This window comes from Macaca fascicularis, chromosome 2 (assembly GCF_037993035.2).
Source record: "Macaca fascicularis isolate 582-1 chromosome 2, T2T-MFA8v1.1".
NCBI lineage: Eukaryota > Metazoa > Chordata > Mammalia > Primates > Cercopithecidae > Macaca > Macaca fascicularis.
The window spans coordinates 190,054,891-190,082,092 of record NC_088376.1 but is presented as its reverse complement, the minus strand read 5'-3'; the positions used below and the strand labels follow the sequence as shown (position 1 = coordinate 190,082,092).

General features: G+C 33.2%; 1 long non-coding RNA gene across 1 annotated transcript; it reads right to left on the bottom strand.

Annotated features, from left to right (window-relative positions):
• Positions 1-819: 819 nt before the first annotated feature.
• Positions 820-26,506, bottom strand: LOC135969545 (uncharacterized). Its single transcript, XR_010584808.1, has 3 exons — positions 26,346-26,506; positions 24,753-24,889; positions 820-2,717 (listed from the first exon to the last, which is right to left on the bottom strand). It is a non-coding gene; the product is annotated as an uncharacterized lncRNA (long non-coding RNA).
• Positions 26,507-27,202: the final 696 nt, after the last annotated feature.

Here is a 27,202-nt window from a genome sequence, read left to right as displayed (position 1 = left end):
AACTGGCGTGAGATGGTATCTCATTGTGGTTTTGATTTGCATTTCTCTGATGACCAGTGATGATGAGCTTTTTTTTTTTTTTTTTTTTGTATGTTTCTAGGCCGCATAATTGTCTTATTTTGAGAAGGGTCTGTTCATATCCTTCACCCTCATTCTGATGGGGTTGTTTTTCTCTTGTAAATTTGTTTGAGTTCCTTATAGATTCTGGATATTAGACCTTTGTCAGATGGATAGATTGCAAAAATGTTCCCCCATTCTGTAGATTGCCTGTCCACTCTGATAAGTTTCTATTGCTGTGCAGAAGCTCTTTAGTTTAATTAGATCCCATTTGTCAATTTTGGCTTTTGTTGCCATTGCTTTTGGTGTTTTAGTCATGAAGTCCTTGCCCATGCCTATGTCTTGAGTAGTATTTCCTAGGTTTTCTAGGTTTCAGGTCTTACGTTTAAATTCTTTAATCCATCTTAAATTAATTTTGGTGTAAGGTGTAAGGAAGGGGTCCAGTTTCTGTTTTCTGCATATGGCTAGCCAGTTTTCCCAGAACCATTTATTAAATAGGGAATCCTTTCCCCGTTGCTCGTTTTTGTCAGGTTTGTCAAAGATCAGATGGTTTTAGATGTGTGGCATTATTTCTGAGGTGTCCTTTCTGTTCCATTGGTCTACATATGTGTTTTGGTACCAGTACCATGATGTTTTGGTTACTGTAGACTTGTAGTATAGTTTGAAGTCAGGTAGCATCATGCTTTCAGCTTTATTCCATTTGCTTAGGATTCTCTTGGCTATACGGGGTCTTTTTTGGTTCCATACAAAATTTAAAGTAGATTTTTCTAATTCTGTGAAGAAAGTCAATGGTAGCTTGATGGGAATAGCACTGAATCTATAAATTACTTTGAGCAGTATGGTATTTTCACGATATTCATTCTTCCTATCCATGAGCATGGAATGTTTTTCCGTTTCTTTTTGTCCTCTATTGTTTCTTTGAGCAGTGGTTTATAGCTCTCCTTGAAGAGGTCCTTCACATTCCTTGTAAGTTTTATTCCTAGGTATTTTATTCTCTTTGTAGCAATTGTGAATGGGAGGTCACCCATGATTTGGCTCTCTATTATTGGTGTATAGAAATGCTTGTGATTTTTGCACATTGATTTTGTATCCTGAGACTTTGCTGAAGTTGCTTATTAGCTTAAGGAGTTTTGGGGCTGAGATGATGGGGTTTTCTAAATATACAATCGTGTCATCTTCAAACAGAGGCAATTTGACTTCCTCTTTTCCTAGTTGAATATCCTTTATTTCTTTCCCTTGCCTGATTGCCCTAGCCAGAACTTCCAATAGTATGTTGAATAGGAGTGGTGAGAGAGAGCATCCTTGTCTCGTGCCGTTTTTCAAAGGGAATGCTTCCAGCTTTTGCCCATTCAGTATGATATTAGCTGTGGGTGTGTCATGAATAGCTCTTATTTTTTTGAGATACATTCCATCAATACCTAGTTTATTTAGTGTTTTTATCATGAAGTGGTATTGAATTTTATCAAAGGCCTTTTCTGCATCTGTTGAGATAATCATCTGGTTTTTGTCATTGGTTCTGTTTATGTGATGGATTACATTTATTGATTTGCATATTGTTGAACCAGCCTTGCATCCCAGGGAGGAAGCCAACTTGATCAGTATGCATAAGCTTTTTGATGGGCTGCTGGATTCGGTTTGCTAGTATTTTATTGAGGATTTTCACATCCATGTTCATCAGGGATACTGACCTGAATTAATTTATTTATTTTTTGCAGTGTCTCTGCCAGGTTTTGGTATCAGGATGATGCTGATCTCATAAAATGAGTTGGGGAGGAGTCCCTCTTTTTCTATTGTTTGGAATAGTTTCAGAGGAATGGTACCAGCACCTCTTTGTACCTCTTGTAGAATTCGGCTGTGAATCCGTCTGGTCCTGGGCTTTTTTAGGTTGGTAGGCTATTAATTACGCCTCAGTTTCAGAACTTGTCTTATATGATTTACATTTAAGCCCTTGAACCATCTTCAGTTGATTTTTGTATAAGGTGAGAGATGAGGACCCAGTTTAATTCTCCTACGTGTGGCTTCCCAATTATCCCAACACCATTTGTTGAATTGTGTGCCCTTTTTCCACTTTATATTTTCATTTGCTTTGTCGAAGATCAGTTGACTGTAAGTATTTGGGTTTATTTCTGGCTTCTCTATTAGGTTCCATTGGTCTATGTGCCTATTTTTATACCAATATCATGCTGTTTTTGTAACTATGGCCTAATAATATAGTTTGAAGTCAGGTAATGTGATGCTGCCAGATTTTTTGTTTGTTTGTTTTTGCTTAGTCTTTCTTTGGCTAATTCCATATGAATAAATTCCATATTAATTTTAGGATTTTTTTTCCTAGTTCTGTGAAGAATGATGGTGGTGTTTTGATAAAAATTGCATTGAATTGGTAGATGCTTTTGGCAGTAAAGTGGCAGTATGGCCACTTTCACAATATTTATTCTACTCATCCATGAACATGGGATCTGTTTCCATTAGTTCATGTCATCTATGATTTCTTTCATCAGTGTTTGGGAGCTTTTCTTGTAGAAGTATTTCACCTCCTTTGTTAGGTATATTCTTAAGTATTTCTATTTCCTTTTTGCATCTATTGTAAAGGGGTTGAGTTCTTGATTTGATTCTCAGCTTGGTCACTGTTGGATCCAGCAATCCCACTACTGGGTATCTACCTAGAGGAAAACAAGTCATGATATGAAAAAGATACTTGTACATGCATGTTTATAGCAGCACAATTCACCAACTGCATAAATACGGAACCAGTCCAAATGCCCATCAATTGACAAGTGAATAAAAAAAATTGTAGTATGTGTATATGTATACACACACAATGAAATACTACTTGGCCATAAAAAAGGAACCAATTAATGACTTCACCGCAACCTGGCTGGAACTGGAGACTACTATTCTAAGTGAGGTAACTCAGGAATGGAAAACCAAACATCGTATGTTCTCACTCATAAATGGGAGATAAGCTATAAGGACACAAATGCATATGAATGATATAATGGACTTCGGAGATTTGAGGGAAATGATGGAAACAAGGTGACAGATAAAAGACTAAAAATTGGGTTCAGTGTATACTGCGTGGGTGATGGATGACCAAGATCTCACAAATCACCTCTAAAGAACTTACTCATGTAACCAGATACCACCTGTTCCCCAAAAGCATATGAAAATTAAAAAAAAATAGGAAAGTTAACTTAGTTTAAGAATTTGAAACTTTGAGGCAAACAAAAGTTGGTGGTTTGCTACTATTCATTACTGTATTTTAAGAAAATAAGATATATCTCAAAGTAATACAAATTAACTCAAAATTCATAATTAAACTACAAGAATCTGGGATATAGGTTAATAACTTAGATACATATACTATAGAAAGAGAAAAAGCAACGTGGAACTGGTAGATGGATGCATAAAAGATATGAGGTATTTAAAATAGCCAAGCTCATAGAAGCAGACAATAAAATGCTGTTTGTTAGAGGCTATGGAAAAGAGAAAATGGCAACATGTTGTTTATGAGTACAAAGACTCAGTTATGCAAGGTTAATACCTTCCAGAGAGCTGCTGTACAGCATAGATCCTATATTGCAGTGTGCACTTTATACTTAATAGAATAGATCTTATGTTAAGTGTTTTTACTACAAAACAAAGTCAAACAAACAAAAACCACTACAAAAGAACACTAGAAATGTTTTGGCGGTGATAAATATGTTTTAGTATTTTTAGGGGATGGTATTATAGGTGTATACAAATGTCAAATCTCATTGAAATGTATACATTAAATGTGTGCAATTTTTATGAATCAACACTTTGAAAACTTAAAAACTAAGAAAAATACTGGTTTTCTATTTGCATTATAGACAGAACTGAAGAATTCAAAACACTAAAAATTTAGAAAATATACTGATAATAGAGTATTTTTAGAACAGAAATTGCAAATATAAGATAAATAGTTAAATTTTGGAAATCTTTATTTTAAATAGTATATACTCATAAAATTTGCCCATTAGCAAGTTGTAGTATGCTTATGAATTCCTATAGGAGCAACAAGAATAACTGAGAGGGAATTAATTGGACTGGATTAGTTTTCTTTCTTTCTACAAAGCAACTTCAAATGCAAGAAATAAAATTGTTAGAAAGATGTAGGAGAAAACAAAAAAGAGAATAAATAAATACTACCCCTCTCTAGATGTCTTAAATCTGTTTTTCTCCAATTTTGGAATATATAATAATCACCTGAAATACCTGTAAAAATCCAGATTGCTGGATCTGACCTAGACTAGTACATAAAAATAGCTTAGGCAGGACCCTAAAATCTGCATTTTTAACAAGAAGTTCTCTGGAGACTTGTAAAAAATTGGACCATGTAATAAAAAGTTTTTTTAAAAGACTCTTTTAGAAAATGCAAGGAAAAAATAAAATCAAGAAGTTCATTACAGAACTGTGTCTAAAAGTAAAAATGCAGTGGGAAAATGTGGAAGAAATAATATTACAATCATCTCACAGTTCAAAAATGAACAAAATGATTACTTTAAGATGGGGGACAGGCACAGGAAGTGAGATCAAAACATCTATATTTTAGTTTTATGTCATCTTTCACAAGATTTTGTACATGATCCTTAAGAAATATTAAGCAATAGTTTTTAATGTTTTAAGTAAACTTTTAAGTTTAGAATAGTTTCAGATTTACAGAAAAGTTAAAAAGATATTAGAGAGGTCCCATATATCCCACACTGTTTCCTTATTACAAAGATTTTATATTAGTATGGCATATTTGTAATATGAGACAACATTGATTCTTTACTGTTAATATACATTTATAATTCATTCAGATTTCTATATTCCTTTGCTAGCTTTCTTTTGCTGTTTCAGGATTCTATCCACAATACCACATCACATTTAATCATAATATCTTCAAAGTCTCTGCTTTGCTATGACAGTTCTTAGACTTTGCTTGTTTTTGGTGATACTGGCAGTTGAAAAGTCCAGATTAGGAACTCTGTAGAATGTAACTCCATTGGGTTTGTCTGATATTTTTCTCATGGTAAAACTGAATTATAGGCTTTTAAAAGGAAGATCACAGAGGCAAAGTACCACTTTAATCACATCATATGAGTAATAGCTTGATTTGCTCATTCCACAATGTCTGCGCGTACCAAATCATCACATTATATTCATAAATACATGCAATTTTCTAATTAAAAATAAAAAACTGCTGAAGACTTTAGCTCCTTTGGGTCCTAGAGATATTACCAAGAGGAATCTGACCAACAAGTTTTACTAACTAGCTTTTATCTGCCGGTTATTTGCCTCTTCCACAAGTTGCTGTTGTGAGAGACAAAATTTTCGTTTGTATTATTACTTCTCTAAAATTTTATTGTTCTTGGTTGAAGGTGCTATGATATATATGCTGAATCCAAACTCATCTCTTTGAGAACTATTTATTCCCTAGGTATCTCCCATGTGTATACGAAACAAACATGTTAGTAAACTTCTGTGTGTTTTTCCTTTATTAATCCATATTTTCTTACAGGGGTCCGTTCCAACTAATAACTTATTAGAGCTGAAGAAAAAGTTACTTCTCCTCCCCTATAACACTGAGGTCTCCAACTCTAATTCAGGAATACCTGGATTACAACAGTCAGACTGCCATTGTTTATCATCCATTAACTTAATTGTTCAATATACATGTATAGTGGTGCTAGCATCTGCTCCATGGGAAACAACTTCATCAACTAGAGGACAACACTCATGTACATTTCCCTTTGCCTTTCATCTTACAGTCTCTAGTCATTTTCCAAATTACTTAGATTAGCACCTTTAGACCCTAATCCAATCAGTAAGGTAACTTAATACATTTTTAGTATATTTAGATATTTTTTGTCTCAGTCTGAATCCCATCTTGGAATCCCTCAAACTTCTATATGATTTTTTAAAATTTGTGTATGTTGAGTCTGTTTGTACTATAATATTCTATGGTTTTGATAAATGTATTATTTTATATATGCACCCTTAGAGTATCTGGAAGAATAATTTCATCAACTTACAGATTTCCTTTGCCACCAGCGAACTTTTTAATTTTTCTAGAGTTTTATATTTTCCAGAATGCCATCTATTTTGAATCATACAGCATGCAGACTTTTCAGAATGACTTCCTTCATTTAGCAAGAGACATTTAAGATTCATCCATCCTTTTTTGCCATGACTTGATAGTTCATTCCTTTAGTCATTGAATAGTATTCTATTGTCTCTATATACTATAGATTAATTATCTACGTATTTATTAAAGGACAGCTTTGTTGCTTTAATTTTGGGGTTATGAATAAATCTTCTATAACTTTCATGTTCCATTTATATGTCTGTGTGTGGATGTAAGTTTTTAAATCAGATGGTAAATATCTAGTAGCGCTAGATTGCATGGTAAGGCTATGTGTAGGCTTATAAGAAACTATTGCACTATCCTCCAAAATGACTGTATCATTGTGCACTTCCACTAGCAATGAATGGGGGTTCCTGTAATTTTCCATTCTCATGAGAAATTTGTGTTGTCATATCTTTTGGATTTTAATTATTTGAATAGGTCTATAGTATTATCTTGTTGTTGTATTTTTTAACTTGCCTCTTCCTAATGACAGATGATGTTGTATATAATTTTTGTATGCTTATTTGACATAATAGTGAGGTGTACCTTCAGAAATTTTGCACATTTATAATCTATTTGGTTTCTGATTGTTGAGCTTTTAGGGTTCTCTTTCTGCTTTAGATACAAATCCTTTTCCAGATTTTCTTTCAAATATATTCTTCTGGTCTGTGACTTGCTTTTTCATTCTTTTAACAGTATTTTTGTTGAGCAGAAGTTTCAAATTTTAGTAAAGTATACCATCTATTCTTTCTTTCATGGATCATTCATTTGGTATTGCATCTAGGAGCTCATCCCCAGCCCCAGGGTCATGTAGATTTTCTCATGTGCTTTCTTCTAGATCTATTATGGCTTTGCATTTTACATTTAAGCCTGTTGAGTTAATTTTTATGTAATGGTTAAGGCCTCTGCCTAGGTTTCTTTAAATGGCATATGATATAATGGTAAAATGATCAAATACTGATTCACACTGAAATTTTTAAAAGGTAATGGAAAAATAATAAATTACTCACCACTGACATTGCTTAACTCTGACGACAACATTTTGTAGTGTTCTTTCTTCAATAGCTAGCCATGAACAGGATATAATATAAAATAAAACCTCTAACTCTTGCATATCTTATTTCACAAATGATTTGGTACAATTAAAAGAAATTATGAAACAAGTCAAAAAGGTAACAAATATATGATTGGGTATTACAATATTTTTTAAACTGTGAAAATTATTCAAAAGCATTATTCAAAAACACTAAATACCAAAAGGCTCCATATCTTGATGCTCAGTCAATGACATGGTTAAAGATATTAACATGAGGAAGTTAGAAAAGCTACTTTTATAGGCTCTGAATGCAGTTAATATACTCTGTCATAAGAACATTCAGACCAAGAATATTGAAGACACAGGTGATAAAAATAGGTTGGCTAACTTTACTATAATTTATTTAGACAGCATCACTTTGACAGCTAATTGGTGGAAATATCTAAAATACTGAAATTTCAAAGATTTAAAAAGAAACAGAAATCAATACAAAAAGCATGAGGGCATAGAAATAGGAAAAAGAGGCCAATACTTTACGATTCAATTAATTTTAGTTCAGCACTATGTGTTAAGGCACTTGGCTATGCTTTGCTCATAGAAATCTGAATAACACATCGGGCTTCTCTTTGAGGGGCGCACTGCCTAATAGAACAGAAAACGTGTTCAAATCATGTAAGATGTATATCAAAATAGACTTTTATACAAGAAAGGTGACAGCTCACTGAAGAATTTATAAGTGTGATAGAAGGGCACTCAAAATGCGAGGAACAGCAGATGCAATGGTATGAAAGTATGAAACTGCACTGTGTATTCAGAGATTTATAGATGATTTAGTGATTTTTGAAATTAAAAAAACAGACTTTCAAGAATCATTTTTCTTAGTATCATATTTTTCACAAATAGATATCCATGTGGGGTCTTGCCATCTTAATGTGTATATAAACAGAAGTTATATCATTTTTAAGTATATTTATTAGAATTCATCAAATAAATGATTCTTCTTTTTTAACCAAGAAATGAAAAATGTTCTTCTGTCTCAACTATCTACCTCTTGGAAACTTGAAGCATATAGAGTGAGTCTATTCAGATTCATTTCTACCCATTCATTTCGATGCCAATCATATACCATACAGTGTCCAGAGACAGTAGTTGAAAAAAATTAAGGGGAAAAAAAAGCACGGTTTACACATAAATTATGTCAACCATAAAAGTGACATTCCTTAGATGATAACCCAGTATAATTGTAGCATTTTAAGCACTATTATCCACTATTCTATGCATTTCTATGGCATTGTTCACCCAAGTTTGCAAGATCAATGAAAAAGCTGCTGTTTTATAAGAAAGTAATATAAAATGCAATTAGATATTCACAGTTTTGTGCTGAAGCTGGCTAGTAAGACTAGCAGAAGTCGGCCGGGCGCGGTGGCTCAAGCCTGTAATCCCAGCACTTTGGGAGGCCGAGACGGGCGGATCACGAGGTCAGGAGATCGAGACCATCCTGGCTAACACGGTGAAACCCCGTCTCCACTAAAAAGTACAAAAAACTAGCCGGGCGAGGTGGCGGCGCCTGCAGTCCCAGCTACTCGGGAGGCTGAGGCAGGAGAATGGCGTGAACCCGGGAGGCGGAGCTTGCAGTGAGCTGAGATCCGGCCACCGCACTCCAGCCTGGGTGACAGAGCGAGACTCCGTCTCAAAAAAAAAAAAAAAAAAAAGACTAGCAGAAGCCGGTTGGGTACATTTTTTTTCCCCCAATTCCTCATTCAGCGACCTCGTATTGGCAGATTGAAATTGGCCATGGTAGCAGTATACATACGACAGAAATCAGCAAATATGACACATCAGCTTTGTTTTCCCCTGGGGCAACCAGTGATTAAACAATTTCTAGCACACTACTGAATATTTATTTACGAAAATCTTTTAATATTGGAAGAAAAATTATTTCATGGTGTATAGATTGCTTGAACAAGATTTTTTAAAAATACATCTTAATAGTAGAATATTAAGAATCTTCATACTAGGTAAGGAACACTTGATATTATGAGTAAAATGATTATTTATTTTGGAAGTGACTACTAATATTAACATTGAACATTTTGTTTTCAACATAAGAAGTTTTAATGGAAATCAAAAATAATGGAATCTAAGTTATTAATATTCTACATTCTACCTCCTAAATTTTGAAACAATAATGAGATTATCACATCAAATTCCATCACGTGAACCACACTAAGATTCACAATCAACTCTATCATGTATAAGAAAATGATAAGATGCCTGTGAATTTTCACAATTTGCCTGTATTTTGTGTATTAAGCTGTCAGGGACTATCTAAATCACTTCCTTTTCTGTCACTCCGTCTTCGGACAACATCCTTTGAGACACAACAGCATTCAGCAAAGACCTCCATCCCCAACGTCTCAAAATGATATGTAAATCCTGCAATTCATCATGCTCTGTGTAGTACAGGTTTAATTCTTCCTCCTAGGCCTCAAGCTGATGAAACATTACTCTGATATACAGTACAAAAGCAGTAACAAAGATGTTCATATCAGTCCTTTGTGAGTTTGTGGCAGGCAGAGAAATCAATGAAGCCAAAGGGACAATAGCTGGAGTTTAAACAGGCTGCTGAAATTTGCTAAGAGGCAGACAAAGGGCCTATGCTGAAAGGAGAGCTGCCGTGGAATTCCTTGGCCCCATTATGTGCCTGAAACAATCCTTACTCAGAGAGTGGATTTGCATCTCTAATAGAGTTCAGGCTCTGTTTGTGAAAGGCTTTCGCTAGGCCTGACCCCATGTCTCAGGAGCACATTGATACCCAGCGCCTTGCCTTTGCCTTGTCCCACACCACAGAGAGCAGTATCATGGGAAAATGCACTAACCTAAAAGAAAGCAAAGGAAGGCAAGAGGAAGGGAAAAAAATTAAAGGCTTGAGGCAGTTTCGGTGGTACTTAGTGGTGAAAATTACTTTGGCAAATAATAGAACCTACTGCTGGTAATTACTGCTAACAAGCTTCCCCCAGCCCAAATGTGACACTTGGGCTGATGTGAGAAAAGCTGATATAGGCCAAGCTTATTAAGCTTGAATGAAAGGAACCTTTTCCCTATGAAAATACAGCAACTTAGGGGCTTGCAAATCTTGTAATCTAGTGTTACCAATTATTCAATAAAACAGAAAAAATGGTGCTGCAATATTTAAAATCCTTCTTGGATTTAATTCAGGCTGGTGCCCTAATCCCAAGCAATTGTAATCATGAACATCCTTGATTTCCTAAACATGTACTCTTGGTTCCAAACAAAATATTTTGGGTACTTAACCTACTTCATGCCAAGTACCACTGGGGAAACCTTTCATACTTGATGCCCAGCAGATAACTTGGCAAAACATTTTTCTCTAGAAGATTTTTAAAACTGTAAACAAATACACATAATTTGAAAGAAGGCAAGAGACTCTTGTTCAAAGTATGTCCCCAGAACACTTTCATGACTTATTCATGATATTAATTTCAAATTAAATTTGGTGTGGTTTGACGTAGTAATGTTAACCTCTTCATCAACTTTAAAATTGCTTTAATTACCTTGGGAAAGTAATCACATAAAATTATAGCATCTATTAATTATCATATTAATAAAATACTGTGCTTTATTTGAGAGTAAACTCACGTTTCCTGAGTAAAAAATAATTAGGAAAATTAAAGAAGTCTCAGTAAGGTATTTTATTTGTTACTATATTTACTAAGTAAAAGAAAAGATTCTATTCTTCCCTATATAAGACACAGGCATTCATTAAAAGATGAGTATTACTTGTGTGCAACAATAATTACATGAAAGATAAATGCTTAATTCAGCATTTTGAATTGAATTCCATTAGTATCATCTGGCATACCCATAATGTTTTAAACATTAATATTTTCACAGTTTTTCAATGTTAATTAACTCTATGATATAAATGACATTTCTATTATACAGCAAACTACTGAAATTTTAAGTTCATTTAAGTCAGTGAAACAAAATCATGTGTTACTATGAACCTAAATGGGTATAATTGTGACTTGACTTTAAATTTTTAAATGTGGCTTCAATTTCTTAATACCTCCTTAGTTCATTGTTTGAATGTACTTTTTGAATATTTCCAATAATTTGTTTTTCTCCAGCCTAATTACCTTGGGCATGTAGCAAGTATGAGATAGTGTAAAATTTTATTTTAAGAGTTCATATAGACACTTAATATATATTTTTATGGTTTTTTTCAAAAAACTTAAAACACATGTTGAACAATATAATAAAGCCAAGAAGTTACACATTTGTCTAATTATTCATTTTGAAATATATGTGTTTAGTTCTAGAACTCTGTGGTGTTTTACGGTTATGAGGCCTGGAAACCTTACAATGCTCTTCATGAAGCAAAATATTGTTTGTTCATATTCGAAGGATTAGTGCCGTGTGTCACAGTTGATCCATTCACTCGGCACTCAAGAGAGTCAAAATAAAGTTAAAACTTTATATTAAACCAAGAGAGCACATTTTAAATTTTCCTTAGAATCTAAAATTTTGTGCTTTAAAATGATAATATTAACTGAAGACAATTTAAAAGAACTTTACAACATATTTTATAACTAAATTTATGCTGTGCTTATGTTTAATTAATTCCCATGGAGAATGATCTATTTTTCCATTCCTGTGCTGTTGCAAAATCTTAAAGACTCTTTTTTTGTGTGTGTAAATTAAGATGCTGGCTAAGCTATAATTGTTTTTACAAAATTTATTTTTAAGTATCTCTGCATTTGGTTTATCTCCATCATGATAGTGGATAAATTTAATCAAATAATTCATTTATTTCCTAAACATAATAAATACATAATAAACTTGTGCTTGAAAAATTATTACCCCCTGACCACAAGCTGAACCCAACATGGGTTTAAAATCTTTCAAAGTAAAACAGCATCTTTCAGGAAAAAGCTATTTATAATCAGTGAATAAAATTTGGCAAAAGTTGGTTAATCCATGTTAGAATTGTTCAATTTAATTTTCAAACTTTATAAAATGATGAAGATAATTTTATAATACACTCTAGTAAGGAAATTCTCTCTTCTTTCTAATCCCATAATCCGGGAAAAGAAAAGCACCAATGGGAATAGTAAAGAAGCTAAATAAATGAGTACAGATTACAACCCTTCTTCAGCTGTTTTCTTTAAGCAATGTAATTTTTTTTTTTTTCAGATAGAAGGATGTGTATGTGCATGTGTGCACGTTATTGTGTGTTTTATATTATCTTCACTTTGGAACAAAATATGTACAATTAAAACAAAGAAATTACTTAAGACATTTTGGTGAGAATGAATGCTATGATTAATTCATATCATTGCTATCCTAATGTGAACCACAGAATGTATTGATTCTGTAATAAGAGTAAGTATATGTGTTCAGTGATTCTTTATGGGAAAACAAAAGCAAATGTAAAGGAAAGGAAAGAAAAAACCAAGGGAAGGAGGAGAGAAGTCAGAAGCTTAGAGGATATGAAAGAAGCGGGTAGAGAGATGGGTCAAGAGAGGCAGATGTGGCTTGGGGGGTGGCAGGAGAGGGGGGATGGCAGAAATATAGGGAAGAGAGAGAGAAGAAACTTGTGCCTCACCAATATGAGCATTTTAATTCACGACACTGTCATAAGTCTGTATTCACTAGTACACTTTCTTAAAATCCTGTTTTGCCAGTGGTTCTTTTTCTGTTTTATGGAGGCATAATTGACAAATAAAAATTGTGTCTATTTTAGGTGTACAATATGATGTTTTCGCATACGTCAACATCGAGAAATGATTACCACAATCAATCTAATTACCATATCCATCACCTCACATAGTTACCTATTACTTTGTGTATGTGGTAAGAACATTAATTCATCTCTGACTTTTTCTAAAATCTGCTTTAAGCTATTTTGTCTCATTACAAGGATAAGTTGTAGTTAAAAATAGACTTTATGGCAAACTAATTGTTCCAAGCTCTGTTAATACATTTCTATGGAGAAAAAAATACAAACTTAATGATAAGACTGTGAAGAGTTTGAAAAGAAAACATGCAAACAAATTGGATGGCTCATGAAATTCTGTAAGCCATCTATTATTAAGTATATAAGAGAGAAAATTAAGGGAAGCAGCAGTTTATGAAAGAGAATATAGTAATTGATATCAAATACTTTGTTCTGCAAAAGTATGTGCCTAAGATTATATCTACACGGTATATAAAATTTTGTACATACAATTTGAAGCTGAGAAATGATCACCAGATGAGACCAGTCACTGAAAGTGGGAGTGTGTTGAGACCTTCATTCATTGTGATGCTCCAGTGAAATTCTTAATTGCTTAATTCTGTACAATGTGTTACTACTTTGTCCAGTTTTGAAAGTGATGCTCCCTTTCATTTTTCCTTTCTCTGTCTACTATCAGATATTAATCCCTGTAGCTACGCTTTCTTGCATGTCTTCCTGTTGTATACATTACTTTAGTTGCATTTTTTTATCTTTGGTCTGACCACTGCTGCAGCCTCTGATTCTCCTTTCCCTTCTTCCACTTTTCAACTTTCCGTTCCACTCTGTATAGACTTATCACATGAAGTATCCTAACATTCAAATCCAATCATGTCATAGTCATACTCAAAAACATTCCAATCTCCCTGTTGCCTTCTGAAAAGACAATTAATTTTTTCACTCCTCGAACAATTATTCAAAACAAGTATTGAAAGCTTTCCAAAATCTAAACTAAATTTCTTTTCCAAATTTATTCTCACTCTATTCTTCTACACATAACATCCTTAGAAGAAGTCTGCTATTCCATGTTTATGTCAGTACCATGAATATGTTCCAGATCTGATTATTTTGTTCGTGAAGTTTCCACTTCTTCTCTGCATCACCACCTATCAACGTTCAAATGTGACTTCTATTACGACGTCTTCTTGGATCTCACTGGCAAGCAGTACCTCTGAAACTTCATTGCCTCTTACATTAACCAGCCTGTACTTTACTGTAATACTTGCATGTTTCAGTTCTGTCTTTTAATCCTCAAAAGTATGTAACAACTTTTCTTCCCATACATACTATTCATTAACATGGAATGAATTTAATACACAGAGAGAGATGGATACTAGCTAATTTTAAATTAATAAGACCAATAACAAAAGAGATATTCATAATGTCAACAGATTATCAAGATTATTTTACCTTTTTTAAAAGAAGCTAAATATAGTTATGTGCCTTTAGTGACAAAAATTAATAGTAAATCTTTACATATACTGGTCATTTTTAACTATGGATATAATTTATCACATTCAGGAATTTATTTCTAGGTTAATATTATAAAAATCAAGAAATGGAAACTATTCATCAATTTTAATTATGTCTGCACTAGCAATATAAATGCAGATAAAGATTGTACTATAAGATAGCATTTGGGATATCTCTTTAAAAGTGAGTTTTCTTTTTTTCCATAAAAAGTAATACTTCTATTTTGATAGATCATAGTTTATATTTCTTATAATAATATATGAGATCAATATAATATATAATGAAATTTATAAAATCTAAAATTTATAACACTATAAGAAGTAGCAAGCTATGAGATAAGATAGATTGATTTATATTCATCTCAAATGTTTTATAGAAAATATACTGTAGATGTGTCATAATAGAAAAAATTTTTAAGTGAAACTTTTATATAATTATTGATTTCTTATTATTCAATTCTACTGAAAGGCTGCCATTCTTCAGTTCCTTTATTCAGAATGTAGCATGTGAATAAAGATCCTCGAAATTCTCATAACGCTGATATTTTACAATGGCTTTTAATAATCTTGTATGCATTGATAATGTAACCGTTGATATATTTTAGAATGAGGCTGCAGGATTTTTTAAAAACTCTTTTTCTTCATTCCCAAATTCAGAGATGAGTGATCATTTAAATGTCTCTTATTGTTTTTGTTACGCTTTGCAAACTGGAATGTATATTAAATTTCTCTTAATATAACTATAAAGATAGTAAATGCACCCTACAGCAGCTGAGTAACTTGTTTTAAAGATACAAGTGAGGTCTAAAAAATGCAGTGTCAGTTTTGTCAATTTGTGTATTTTACTTTTTTCTTTTAAATACTTTCTAATGAATACAACACAAATTTTATAGATAATCTCAAAACTTGGTACTATCTACATTTGCAAGAATAGTATATTTCTTATGTATTTTGCAGTGTTTTGTGTACTGTACACAATGATTAAAATAAAAATAGTACAATGAATTATATAGTTTCTCCTATTCTTTGAAATTTTAGGGTATATTACTGGTGTCAGTTTACCATTATCTTAGAGAAAAATGGCTAAAATCTTATACAGTATGACTCAGTTTTTCTCTCTATATACAGCATCAGCAAGTATATGAGTCACTAACAATAGGATATTTTAAGTCATTTCAAAACTTTTGAATATTATCAGAAATGCAAAATAACAGACCTACAGCGTGTTTAACTTCAATACCTGAGGTATCTTTTGTCTCTACCAATTTCTATATCATGGTGTAAAAATATTTCATTATCAAGTTATGTGATTCTATATAAAGCTAACTTGATTTTTAATGAGCCTCCACACTTTATGAAATAGTCCATTAATTTTCTGTATTTAACAGTTTGCTATAAAATGTAAGGGAAAAACACAAAATAACTGCTCATTTCATTTTAACATTTTTACATGAAAATTATAATACCACTTAAAAATGCTTAGGATGTTTAACTTTCTAAAATTAGTCTCAGATTTCTGAAAGTTCTGAAAAATAAGACAATTTATTACCTATATTTAAAATATAATAGCGTGGTGATCAAATGTACTTTAGTGAGAATTTGAAGGCTGACTATGGAGTAATGCCTTGTGGCCCAATTAACATTTTAAGTCCCACCTACTGGGTCTGTCTCCTCTGTTCCCACATAACAACAAAAATTGTGCATTTAGTTTTTGTTGTATCAAAGAACAAAGACAAAATACATTTCTGAACTTGAATTTTCAGATCATAATAGCATCTTGTCTCCTTGGTGTTTCTTTCATTTTACCAACTGGGTGACTTGTTGAAGGGAATAAAGAGAGAAGGCTTCATAGAGGGGAGGCCACCGATATCATTGGCAAGAGAAGTGCACGACAAATGAGATATTGTACAGGCAAACACAAAATGAGCTTTCACGCAGGGTTCTGTCAGTGTCATTCAGCTTTGCCTGAATGGATAACCCTCTCATGATTTATCTTCCATTCATCAAGTCAATGCCTGGTATCTTTTCAGTTGTGATGGATAAGACCTTACTAAATTGACTACTGCCTGCTGAGCATTGTGGAGCCTGAGAACTGAACAGGAAGGGGGATCCAACCATATTTCATTCATATAGTAAGTCAGCCATGCTCAGTAGATCTAAGGACTGAGAATTATAAAGAACCTTGTTTCAACTTGCTTATGGATCTGGACCCGAGAGTGGTCAAGGATCTATCCAGTTTCCTGATTTTGAAAGTAAAGAAGGAATAGAGGTTGTTAGGGATTGCCATAATAGGCCATCTGGAACACTGAAAATGAGTTTCCTAAAAAGAAAATACTATTCCCTCAGGACTTATTCTAGACGACAGGTATTTAGCCAAATCTTTTCAAATATCACACTTATTTTTTCATAAAAAGAACCATATCAGATATACATTTTTGCCTATAAATAACAGAAAGGGGCTAAACATGGTTAAGCCCTTTTACAGCAGTAAGCTTACTTTCCTCTTTTAGTTAGCTTTTAGAAGACTATCAAGTTCAGTAAATGTCTGTGGATAGATGGAGGGAAGGAGGTAGAAAGAGGTGGAAGGAGAGAGGAAGAAAGGAAAGAAAGAGGGAAGGAAGAAAAGAAATCCAAATTCTAATATTAGACTTAAGATTTGAAGTGTGAGTATACATTTCTAAGTACTGTATATTTTTTCCACTTTAATAAAAATCAGCCCTAAAATTTTCTGAAGTACTTCTTCAAATATTAAAAGGGCAAGTACAATGTATGTACTTAAATCTCTTTCACAGATATCACATCCTTTCAGCCTCTAGAAAACTTTTTTCTGATTTCTTCTCATATTTAAAGGCATAGATCAATTATTGAATACCAAAAGTATGAATTTATAGCAGAAGGTTTATATAACTGCTATCTTTCTTGAATAACTTTTTTCAGGCACAGTTTCTCTATTAGACTTTTGAACTTCAAATGTTCTTTAAAAATATATTAAATGTCCATTTTCCATAAAGTCATGACAATAAAATGCCAAGGTATATTCTTAAAATCACTGTCCCATATAAACACATTCAAAGATATGGCTACCAAAAATGAGGAATGCCTGCATGAAATAGGGACTATTATAGCCATACAGTACCAAAAGCAAAGAAGAACATTAACAAACACAAATACACAAAAAACATAACATGAAAAACAGAACATCATACATATTAATGTTGTGGAAATTGATTAAATATATTACTTACTTGTACATTCACAAAGAATTACTTGAAAATTTAAGTTCCACGGGAAAAAAAATTTCATGTTTTTATACTGTTGTGTCTGCTTTTAAAATTTAATTAACAGATTACGAAAGATATTACGTCAACACCATATGGAAAAAGACACTAGAAGGTAATTAATTCATATGAAGCATGTTATCAAGAGCTATTTATAGATGAAATGGATTCATTTAAACACATGCAACATAGGAATAAAATGTTTCTCTTTAATATTTCCAACAAGGAGCAATATTGAAACCTGATTACAAATTGATATGCCTTTTGTTTGAAGAGTTAGCTAAGTTTCTAAGCACAATGCATTGACATGTCTAAGCCTTTGCATTTTAGGTGGACCTGGGAGTTAGGCCCAGGTGGTCAGGAAGAGCATACCCTATATTATCATGATAAATATTATGAAAAAGAAAATACTAGCAACAAAAAGGGAGTGGCAAACGAAGTTAAAGTAAGTGATAGACTTGTAGTATATTTTTAGATTTTTAAGCTAAGCTGTCTCCTACTTACATTTGTTTTGAGTTTTCACTTTTTGTTTACCAAACAGAATGTACTTTCTGTAGCAAGCAAAGTAAGTAAAAATACCCCACTCTGACATCTTAAAGCACAGAGAATATTCCAAAATAGATAGGTCAAATGTATAAGAAATGTCTACAGACAATGGCTTGCGCTTGTGTGCATGTGCGCGCGCACACACACACACACACACACACACACACACACATAATGCCAAGGTAAATTAAACTGACTGATCTCCACAACCTCCTTTTCTAGGGTTTAGTGTAAAACTTATTTAAAAGCCAATAACACTGTTGATTTTTTGTTTGTTTGTTTATTTGTTTGTTTGTTTGAGACAGAGTCTCGCTCGGTCGCCCAGGCTGGAGTGCAGTGGCCGGATCTCGGCTCACTGCAAGCTCCGCCTCCCGGGTTCCCGCCATTCTCCTGCCTCAGCCTCCCGAGGAGCTGGGACTACAGGCGCCGCCACCTCGCCAGGCTAGTTTTTTGTATTTTTTAGTAGAGACGGGGTTTCACCGGGTTAGCCAGGATGGTCTCGATCTGCTGACCTCGTGATCCGCCCATCTCGGCCTCCCAAAGTGCTGGGATTACAGGCTTGAGCCACCGCGCCCGGCCAACACTGTTGATTTTTAAAAATTTCTTTGATTCTTTTCTTCTGCCTTGGCCTGTAATTATTTTTCTATCTCAATCAGCTTTCCCAAAGCATGTGTTATGGATTGCATAAAGACAGGAACTACAGCCAGTTTCAAGTTATTTGCGTAAATAGTAGAACAGTTGACTGGGAGGACTTTAACAGCATCGCTTAAAATAACGTTTTGGAATTGTCTTAGTGTATGAATTGTGCCTCTTCTCTCTGTTCTGTTATGAAAGGAGATAGTCAACAATGAACCAGTTTGATTTTGTTTTGGCATTATGAGATATTATTGTTATGATGGTATTTTTTACTGCCAACCTTAATTTGTGTAGAGAAAAGAATTAGTGGTCCATGTTATTTGTGCTCCCTTAAGAGAATAAAACTGCTAACAGTTCATGTTACCCGCCATATACACCAAAGCTCACAAATGAGTTGTATTCAACTTTTATTTAACAAATATTTGTTGAGTGCTTTCTATGTGCCAGATGTTGTTCTGGGAAATTGGGATACCTCACTGAACAGTACACAGATGGCCCTGATATCCTGGAGCTTATATTTTGGGGGTAGAAAGGAACATGAATTGCGATTGTATGAAAATGACTTTTAATATCAACCAAGATTTAGAAAGGCAGGATACTTGTATATGTTTTGATCATTTATTGATGTGTCTGCTGTTTAACAAATCCTCAGGGCTTTCTATTATTTTAAACAAAATAATTTTGGGGGTCCTTTGACACGAATAATCAGAGCATCCAAATTTATAATGATGAAGGTTATCAAGTAAATAAAAATGACACTGGGTATACCTCGAGCAAGATCTAGTTTATAGCCTCAACCTCAGTGTCATCTTTCTGAGCTCCACGTAGTCACGCTTCTCTCCTAAACTGCACTGAAAAAGTACATGGTGATTAGGACCATCTACCCTGACTACTAGAGATTGTTATTAGCATCATATGACAGAATGTCTAAGGCAGTCCTTATAATGGATGAAGAATGAGGCATCTTACCAAGTCTGCATTCAGTGGGCACTCTCCATGTATCTTTGGATGAATGAATAAACCAGTGAAGAAAAACAAATGTTCAGCACTATTTGTACCATTCATGGCTGACCTGCCTGTTGAATGTCTGGTCTTTCAGTCCAAGCCTAGTTTTAAAACTAAAAATGTCAATTCCTCACTCCAGGACTGCACAGAGTACATTTTTTTACACACTCTAGATTCACCTAAGTGTTTTTGGTGGATGTGTCTTGTTGAAATAAACAAACAAAAACCCTATGTGGGTTAATAATGATTAACATATTGGTTATTAAATTATGATAATCAGCTTGCTCTTTGAGTACTGTTAGTTCTTCAAAGAGGCTTAGCTTATATATTTCAGAGTTAGCATAAGTATCCTGTCATATGATATATTTAGAATAAAAGAGTACTTAGCAGCTGCTGAAGAATTAAGATGTAACAAAATCTCCATGAGTCTTAGTACAAATTTAATTTTTCTTCAAATATTGTGGTTTTATGTTATATCTACAATTACTTATCTCCTTATCAAGCTTAATATTTTACTTTTTGTCTGATAGAGTGAAGAATAACTAAAACTAAAGGTTGCAAAACAAGTAATTTCTCTGACCAAGATTGCAAATATCAAAGACCTGGCAACAGGGGGTGGAAAATGGAAGATGGAAAATCCGTATTTGGTTGCACTGTCACTTGGCTTCAGCCTAAATCTCAGTTATGTGATCAACCACGCATGTGAACAAAGAAGACATTCTCACAGGAGAGGAGGGATTTCTGATGGAAATCACAGAGAAAAAAGAATATAGTTTGAAAAAAAAAAAAGCAAGAAGATGGGTGTCAGGGCCTTGTGGGTTTTGCTAAACGGGTAGACGCCCCCATCCTCTTTGCAGCAATTCTATTCTTCTTAATCTCTAACTTTCTTTTTCAGAATGCATTAAACCCAATCCAGAATCTCTTGTAAAGGAAAGTTTTGTATATTTTTGATGTCTGTGGGAAAGAAGTGCCCCTGCAGAGACTGTATTTAAGAAGATATTTTAGAAGCATTTTCTTGAGGGGAGAAATGGTTTTCATTTAAGAGGAAGACTTTGCCATGTTTGTTAGCATGAAATTGCAGAACTATGTATTAGATGATTTTCTCATTTCTCACAGTTTAATGTGTCTCTACACAAATTAGCTATCCAACTCTCTCTCCAGCCAAAGAACATGGCATCTTCAAAAGAAGTATCATGGATATGAACGGTAGCAGGTTGGTCATTTGCCTTTAGCTACTCTTATGAAGAAATTAGGGAAATATTTTTACAAGTAAAAATATTAAAAACAATGAAAAAGATGAGGTGATAGTCAATTGAATCAATAACATTATGTCAACATATTCAATTTACATTTACTATGGAGAAAATACACAAAAATGTGGAAAAACAAAATACCACAGCCCACCCCGAAAGGAAAAAAGTTTGTTTACTAGACAACACTGTCAATGTTTATTCTACTTGTAGTTGGAAAAAACACAATTAACTCCCTGAAATTTTGTGAATCACTGTGCTATATAAGGCATGTTAATAGATCCTCATTCAACAAATACACTCAGTACTGAAGGGCTGGTTTAACTCATTTGCATCATGAACTAAATAGAATTATAGGTCTTGAGAACCTTCATATTTAAAATGTAATGCTCACACGGTTAGCTCTTCTTTCCTTTTTCTCTTATATTTACACATTTGCTTCCATCATGGTCATTAAAACTTAGGTAAGTAGTTGAAAATGTGAAGAATATAAAATAAAATAATTAAAATTTGTTTAATCCAATAATCAAAGTTTTTTTATAACATTTTATATATTTAATGTGTTGGGTAAAGTAGAAGAAAGTCAAATGACTAATTCAAGATTTAACCCTTTCCATGTGAGTTAGGGATTGGGAGTGGAGGGAGTCAGTGAGGGAATAGAAAGGAGAAGGGAAAGGAAATGCTTTTTACTGTTTTGTTCAGACACCTACACAGGCACAAAGAGTTCTCTATACTCATATAAATTGCTCCATGCAGCACGCTAAACACACTGCTTGATTGCAAAATAATAACTTCCCGTTTTAGATTTTAAGAATAAACAAAAGCAAAAACAAAATCTTTTAGGAAACATTAGGGTTTAATATGATTTATTGTCCTTTAGTTTTTTTGAGTTGTGCTACCATGCCGTAAAACGTATTGAGAGTCTGTCCACTTCCTGCCTCAAATTAGAACACACTAACTACCCAGTCACAAAAGAATCAATTGTATCTGAATTGGCTTAAAGGTTAACTTTTCAGTACTGTCTATCTTACCTTACAAATTTTAACAAAGGCTTTTCTGATATACGTCGTAACATCAGTGTAGTGATAATTATTAATGTTAGCAACCCAATACAAAAATCTTTAAAAAGAGTCACCCAATAGGAATTTTAATGTGAACATTTTCTATTATTTTTCTAGTGAGATTGCCTTTAACCTCCAAGATATTCCAAACTAAGTTGGCATGTTACTTATCATAAATAAAAACATGAGAAATATCTGTGTCTTGAGAAAAAGGAACATATAATAAATGTCATTGATAAATTATATTTTTGATCTAAATTTATTCAAAAAATAATGTCAAAAGTAAATATTTCTACACTATATTACTGAGAATTGAGCCTTTATCCCAGCATTTCTATCTAAATCTATCAGGTGTGGATAACCATGTCTTTACTGCCACTGAATATCGTATGAGGTTTTTCATCAATTCCATTGGTGTTTATACTGAAAATCCTGCCACATGTTCCTGTTAACCCTTTTATGAGGATGATAATGACATAAGGACTAACATATGGAATGTGTATTTTGTGCCAGTTACTATTACAAGCACTTTACATATATTAGATAACCTAGATCTTCTACTTTAACAGAAACTGAAGAGATGAGTAAAACTCTTAATGGTTCTTTTAAAATGTAAATAAATAAAATTGTCATTTTTGTAGTGAAAACATTTGGAATTATTTTCATATGTTTCATCTTAATATAAAATATGTATTGGTTTTATTTGACTTTTAAAGGTGATAACATATAAGTGTGTAATAGGCAAATATACATCCATGTAAAATTTTATAAACATGAAAATTTATCAAGGCAAGAGATTTATTGACCAATAAAGTTTGTGCATTGTGATTGTGTTTCATAAGATATTTTAAAATGTAGCCATTTAATTGACCTTTAGTCAGTTTCCATACACTGCTTATTAATGACTCTTATTCAACCAACTAATCATCCTTTCAAATGAGATCAACACATTTTCACATTTTTATTGATCTCAGGTTAACAAAATCTCCCTACCACTTAGCAGCAAGATAATTATAAATTATGTTAGCTAAAAGCTGACAGTAGTTTATTATTTCAGTAAATGGATGCCCAGAGTCAAAAGAGAAACCCAAATAGATTAACAGTGAGAATTATCTAGCTGTTCTAATACAGTACCAGCAAATAGGCTCTACACTGTGGCTACCAATATCATTGACAAGGATGGTGAAGAAATTGATGGTGATTAATTTTTTCTCAATTATATTTTTCTTATCTTCATTATTAGGAATAAAAATAGAACGCTTTCTTGTTTTCCAGCAGGAGCATTTGTTTGTTTATGTAGTCATTTAACAATATATAAACTACTGTGATACTCCACAGCTAAAAAGACTAAAGAGACTGCTAATTCTAATAAAAAATCATTCCAGTTTTATAATTAGAAAGCAAGTCATAAGTAATTGAGTCAACAAAACTTAACGGCATTTTAAGTAATTAGATTTGATCATCAGAGCAAAAACATTTTAACAACAGAAGCTTGTGTTTCCTAGGAAAACTTAATATTGTCTCACCTAGGACAAATGTTTTAAAATATTTTTAGCATATGCCCTATAAGGTTCAAAGACAGAATTTTCTATCATCAATCATTCTCTTGGCTAATAATGAGCCAATCTTAACCATAAAATATAGATCAGATTTGCTGCCCTCACATTAAGAGTTTCAGGTTCTCCTCCTGCACTGATCACAGTATTGCCAAGCCTAAAGGAGAGGTCTTAGAAGAAAAGAACAAGGATCCATTAATCATGAATCATTATATTTTGTCAGTTGGCACAGGAATACTTTGCTCATTTATCCTTTGAATGAAATTAGCTCTGGCTCAGACCCTTGTAGAAGGAAATTTTAAATTGTCTTGGCATCTTCCTATAGCAGTTTGTGTATGTGCCATAAAATGGCAGATGGGGTTTATTAATGGCAGATGAGTTTAGTTTGCAAGTTTTTTAAAAAAATTTTTCTATTTGATAATTTTAATATTGAAGCTCAGATATGACTCATGTATTATTGCTGTTCATCTATAAATATATGTTTTATCTAATTAATGAAAAGAAAAAGAGAAATCTGGTAATGTTTATGTTTCCAAATATGAGCAAGCTCTTTCTTCTCTGTGTTATAGACAAAACGGGCACATATTTCCTTAGGGGTAAGTATTCTAGTGGAACCAAATCATCAAATTGTTGAAAATATTCACAAAAAGTATGTGAAGATGATAATTTACTCATAAACAGCACTAAGACGTTGATAGAATTATATGAAGATTATAGTCACATGAATTTATGTTTAACAGATATTTGAGTGAGTTTTGAAAAACTATGTTCTGTCATGAATAAATTTGATATAAGTTTTACTGCCTTTACACAAATCTAAATAGGGACGATTTGCGCATTTTTACTATTAAACACTAAAGATTAAGCTATATAACTGAAATAATGGAGTATCCTATAGTTGTATTAATCAGCCGTTGAGTCTCACCTTATTGACTGTGCTTTTACAGTGGGGTAGATAGAAACATGAATCTACTGGATGAGGGTTTGGCTGGCAGCAATCTAATGCCGAACAGGAGGTATCTCCTCAAATACACACCTAATTTCACAGAAGTGGCACAAGTGCTAGAGGAAATACAAATATAAAAGTGTTTTATAATCTATAGAGAACTGTAGGAATGAAATCTATTATTCAACCTAAAACCAACCTAAAACCAACCAGTAAGGACTTTACAAATTATTATTTAAAATGTTTATACTGAGTGTCCATATGCTGGACTTGGTGGAAGCCGATGGTGAAAATTTCATTTCAACAATTTAAAATATAGTTTTGACTTGCTTTGGAGATGATTAAAGTATGTTAAGAATCATAAGCTACATACTTAAAAATAGTTCAGAGCAAAGTAAAAAGGAAATGGTATTTACAATAACTCTTAATCAAAGAAAATCTGCGACTGAATGCATTTCCCTAATAAGCAAGTGAAGCCTCAGCAAAAGGGTAAAATAATAAGCCATTTGTTTTCCTAAGGCGTCTTGAAATAGGAATGAGTGTCTATTATAAGATATCATTTAGATATTTTAAGGGAGATATTTGTTTTTACAACTTACATCTTAACGTCAACCAGCCAATTATATCGGCTATGTTCTTAGTTCATCAAACACATTTTTACTGTGTATACTTAGTACATATTTTTATTTTAATATAATGGAAATAGTTAAGCTTAAATTTGGTAGCAGCCTTAAACAACAAAAAAGTGACATATCAAGGTAAGAGTTAAAATGTTAAAACAAATTTAAGTACAATTCTGTAGATATTATTGAATATCGATTAAAAGCCAATCATTTCCCATCATGACACACAGAAAGCTACTTAACAGTTTAAACCAACATCCAAATGCATACAAGTTTCTTTTATGTTTTTTTCCTGGCCATCCTAATGTTGGATTCAGAATCAATCTGTCCATACTGCCACCAATTACTTTTTATGGATATAATATAACATTTTCTAGTATCTGGAGAAGAATAAGACATATTTTATATTTATGAAGGATATGGTTCCACTATTAGGGAAGATTTTGCTTCTGTTTCATAAATCATTATTGAATCATAACATAACTGGGCACCTAGGCAGACCTATAAAGTATGTGTTCTGATTCTTGTTACCACTACGTATACTCCTAAAGTACTACTTCTTGTGTGTAAAGGACGTTGTTTATCTCCACAGAAACACAAAAGGTCAGCATCCAGCCATTAATTTTCTCTAGGTTTAAGACGGTGAAGAAATACGTATCACACTTTGGCTGCCAAAAGATAATGGAATCCCCCGAAATCTCATTTCCTACAAATGTAATGATAGTCTTCTTAAAGTGAAACAGCAGAAAAGGAAGTGCAATGTTGCTGAAAAACTAGTATTATAAATAGATATCACTACACATTACTATTTATGTCAATATTTCACATAAGGAATAAAGTTCTTTTACATTTGGGACCTGATTTAGGATTACACAAATGATAAAATTATTTTCCTCTCCATATTGGAGGCTATGCATATTTTCCCCTGAATAATTTTCTTTTTTCCTACCTTTAAATAATGTAACTCTGACTTCCAATCCTCCTTTGCTCCTCTTCCGCAAATTCTTGGGATGCTGGATTGATACAGGGATAGAAACATAGGGTCCCAGACAGACCAGTACAAGTGAAGCCCAGAATTTTTACAGGAGTGAAAATAATAACAAATACATACTTATTATATGCCAGGATCTGACCTATTTTCCACGCATTCGATTTTTTAATCCTCATGATAATTCCACAAGGTATTAGGAAAATGATATGATCTTCCCATGTGAGGTCAAAATCTAAACAAATTGTAAACCCTTTGCTTGCTGTGGCCCTGCAGGAAGGTCTCAGGCCCTGTCTGAGAATGGTATCCACACAGAGGAAAGCTGAACCGAGTCTTGAAAAGAGACTATGTTTTAATGATATTGTTTGATCTCCTGGATCCAAATGTGACAGAAGTCAGCCAATTTAAAAAGTAAAATGAAGCGATAATGATGTTCTAGGTATTACACAGAACAATCTTGTGTATCAAATGCCACAATGAATGCAAAACTTCACATCGATACTTCTTAGAGTCACTCTACAAAATACTGAAAACTAAGCACATTTTTTTCTAATGATATTCAAAATTTAATGAAGATCCAAACATTTAATTAAACAAATGAAACTATTGGTTAGCAGAATTCCCTGTTTGTGCAGGATTTTATGGCAGGCACAGAGTCTCCCTGAGGCCCTTCAAATCACACCAGATTCATATTGAGCACACAGGTATTTGGTACCTACTATGGGGAAATTACTACAGAAAAGAGAGATGGCAATGCCATAAATCTACAGGGGCCCGCTGGTGTGCAAATGAGTGAATTAAAGCACGTTTTGAAAGCT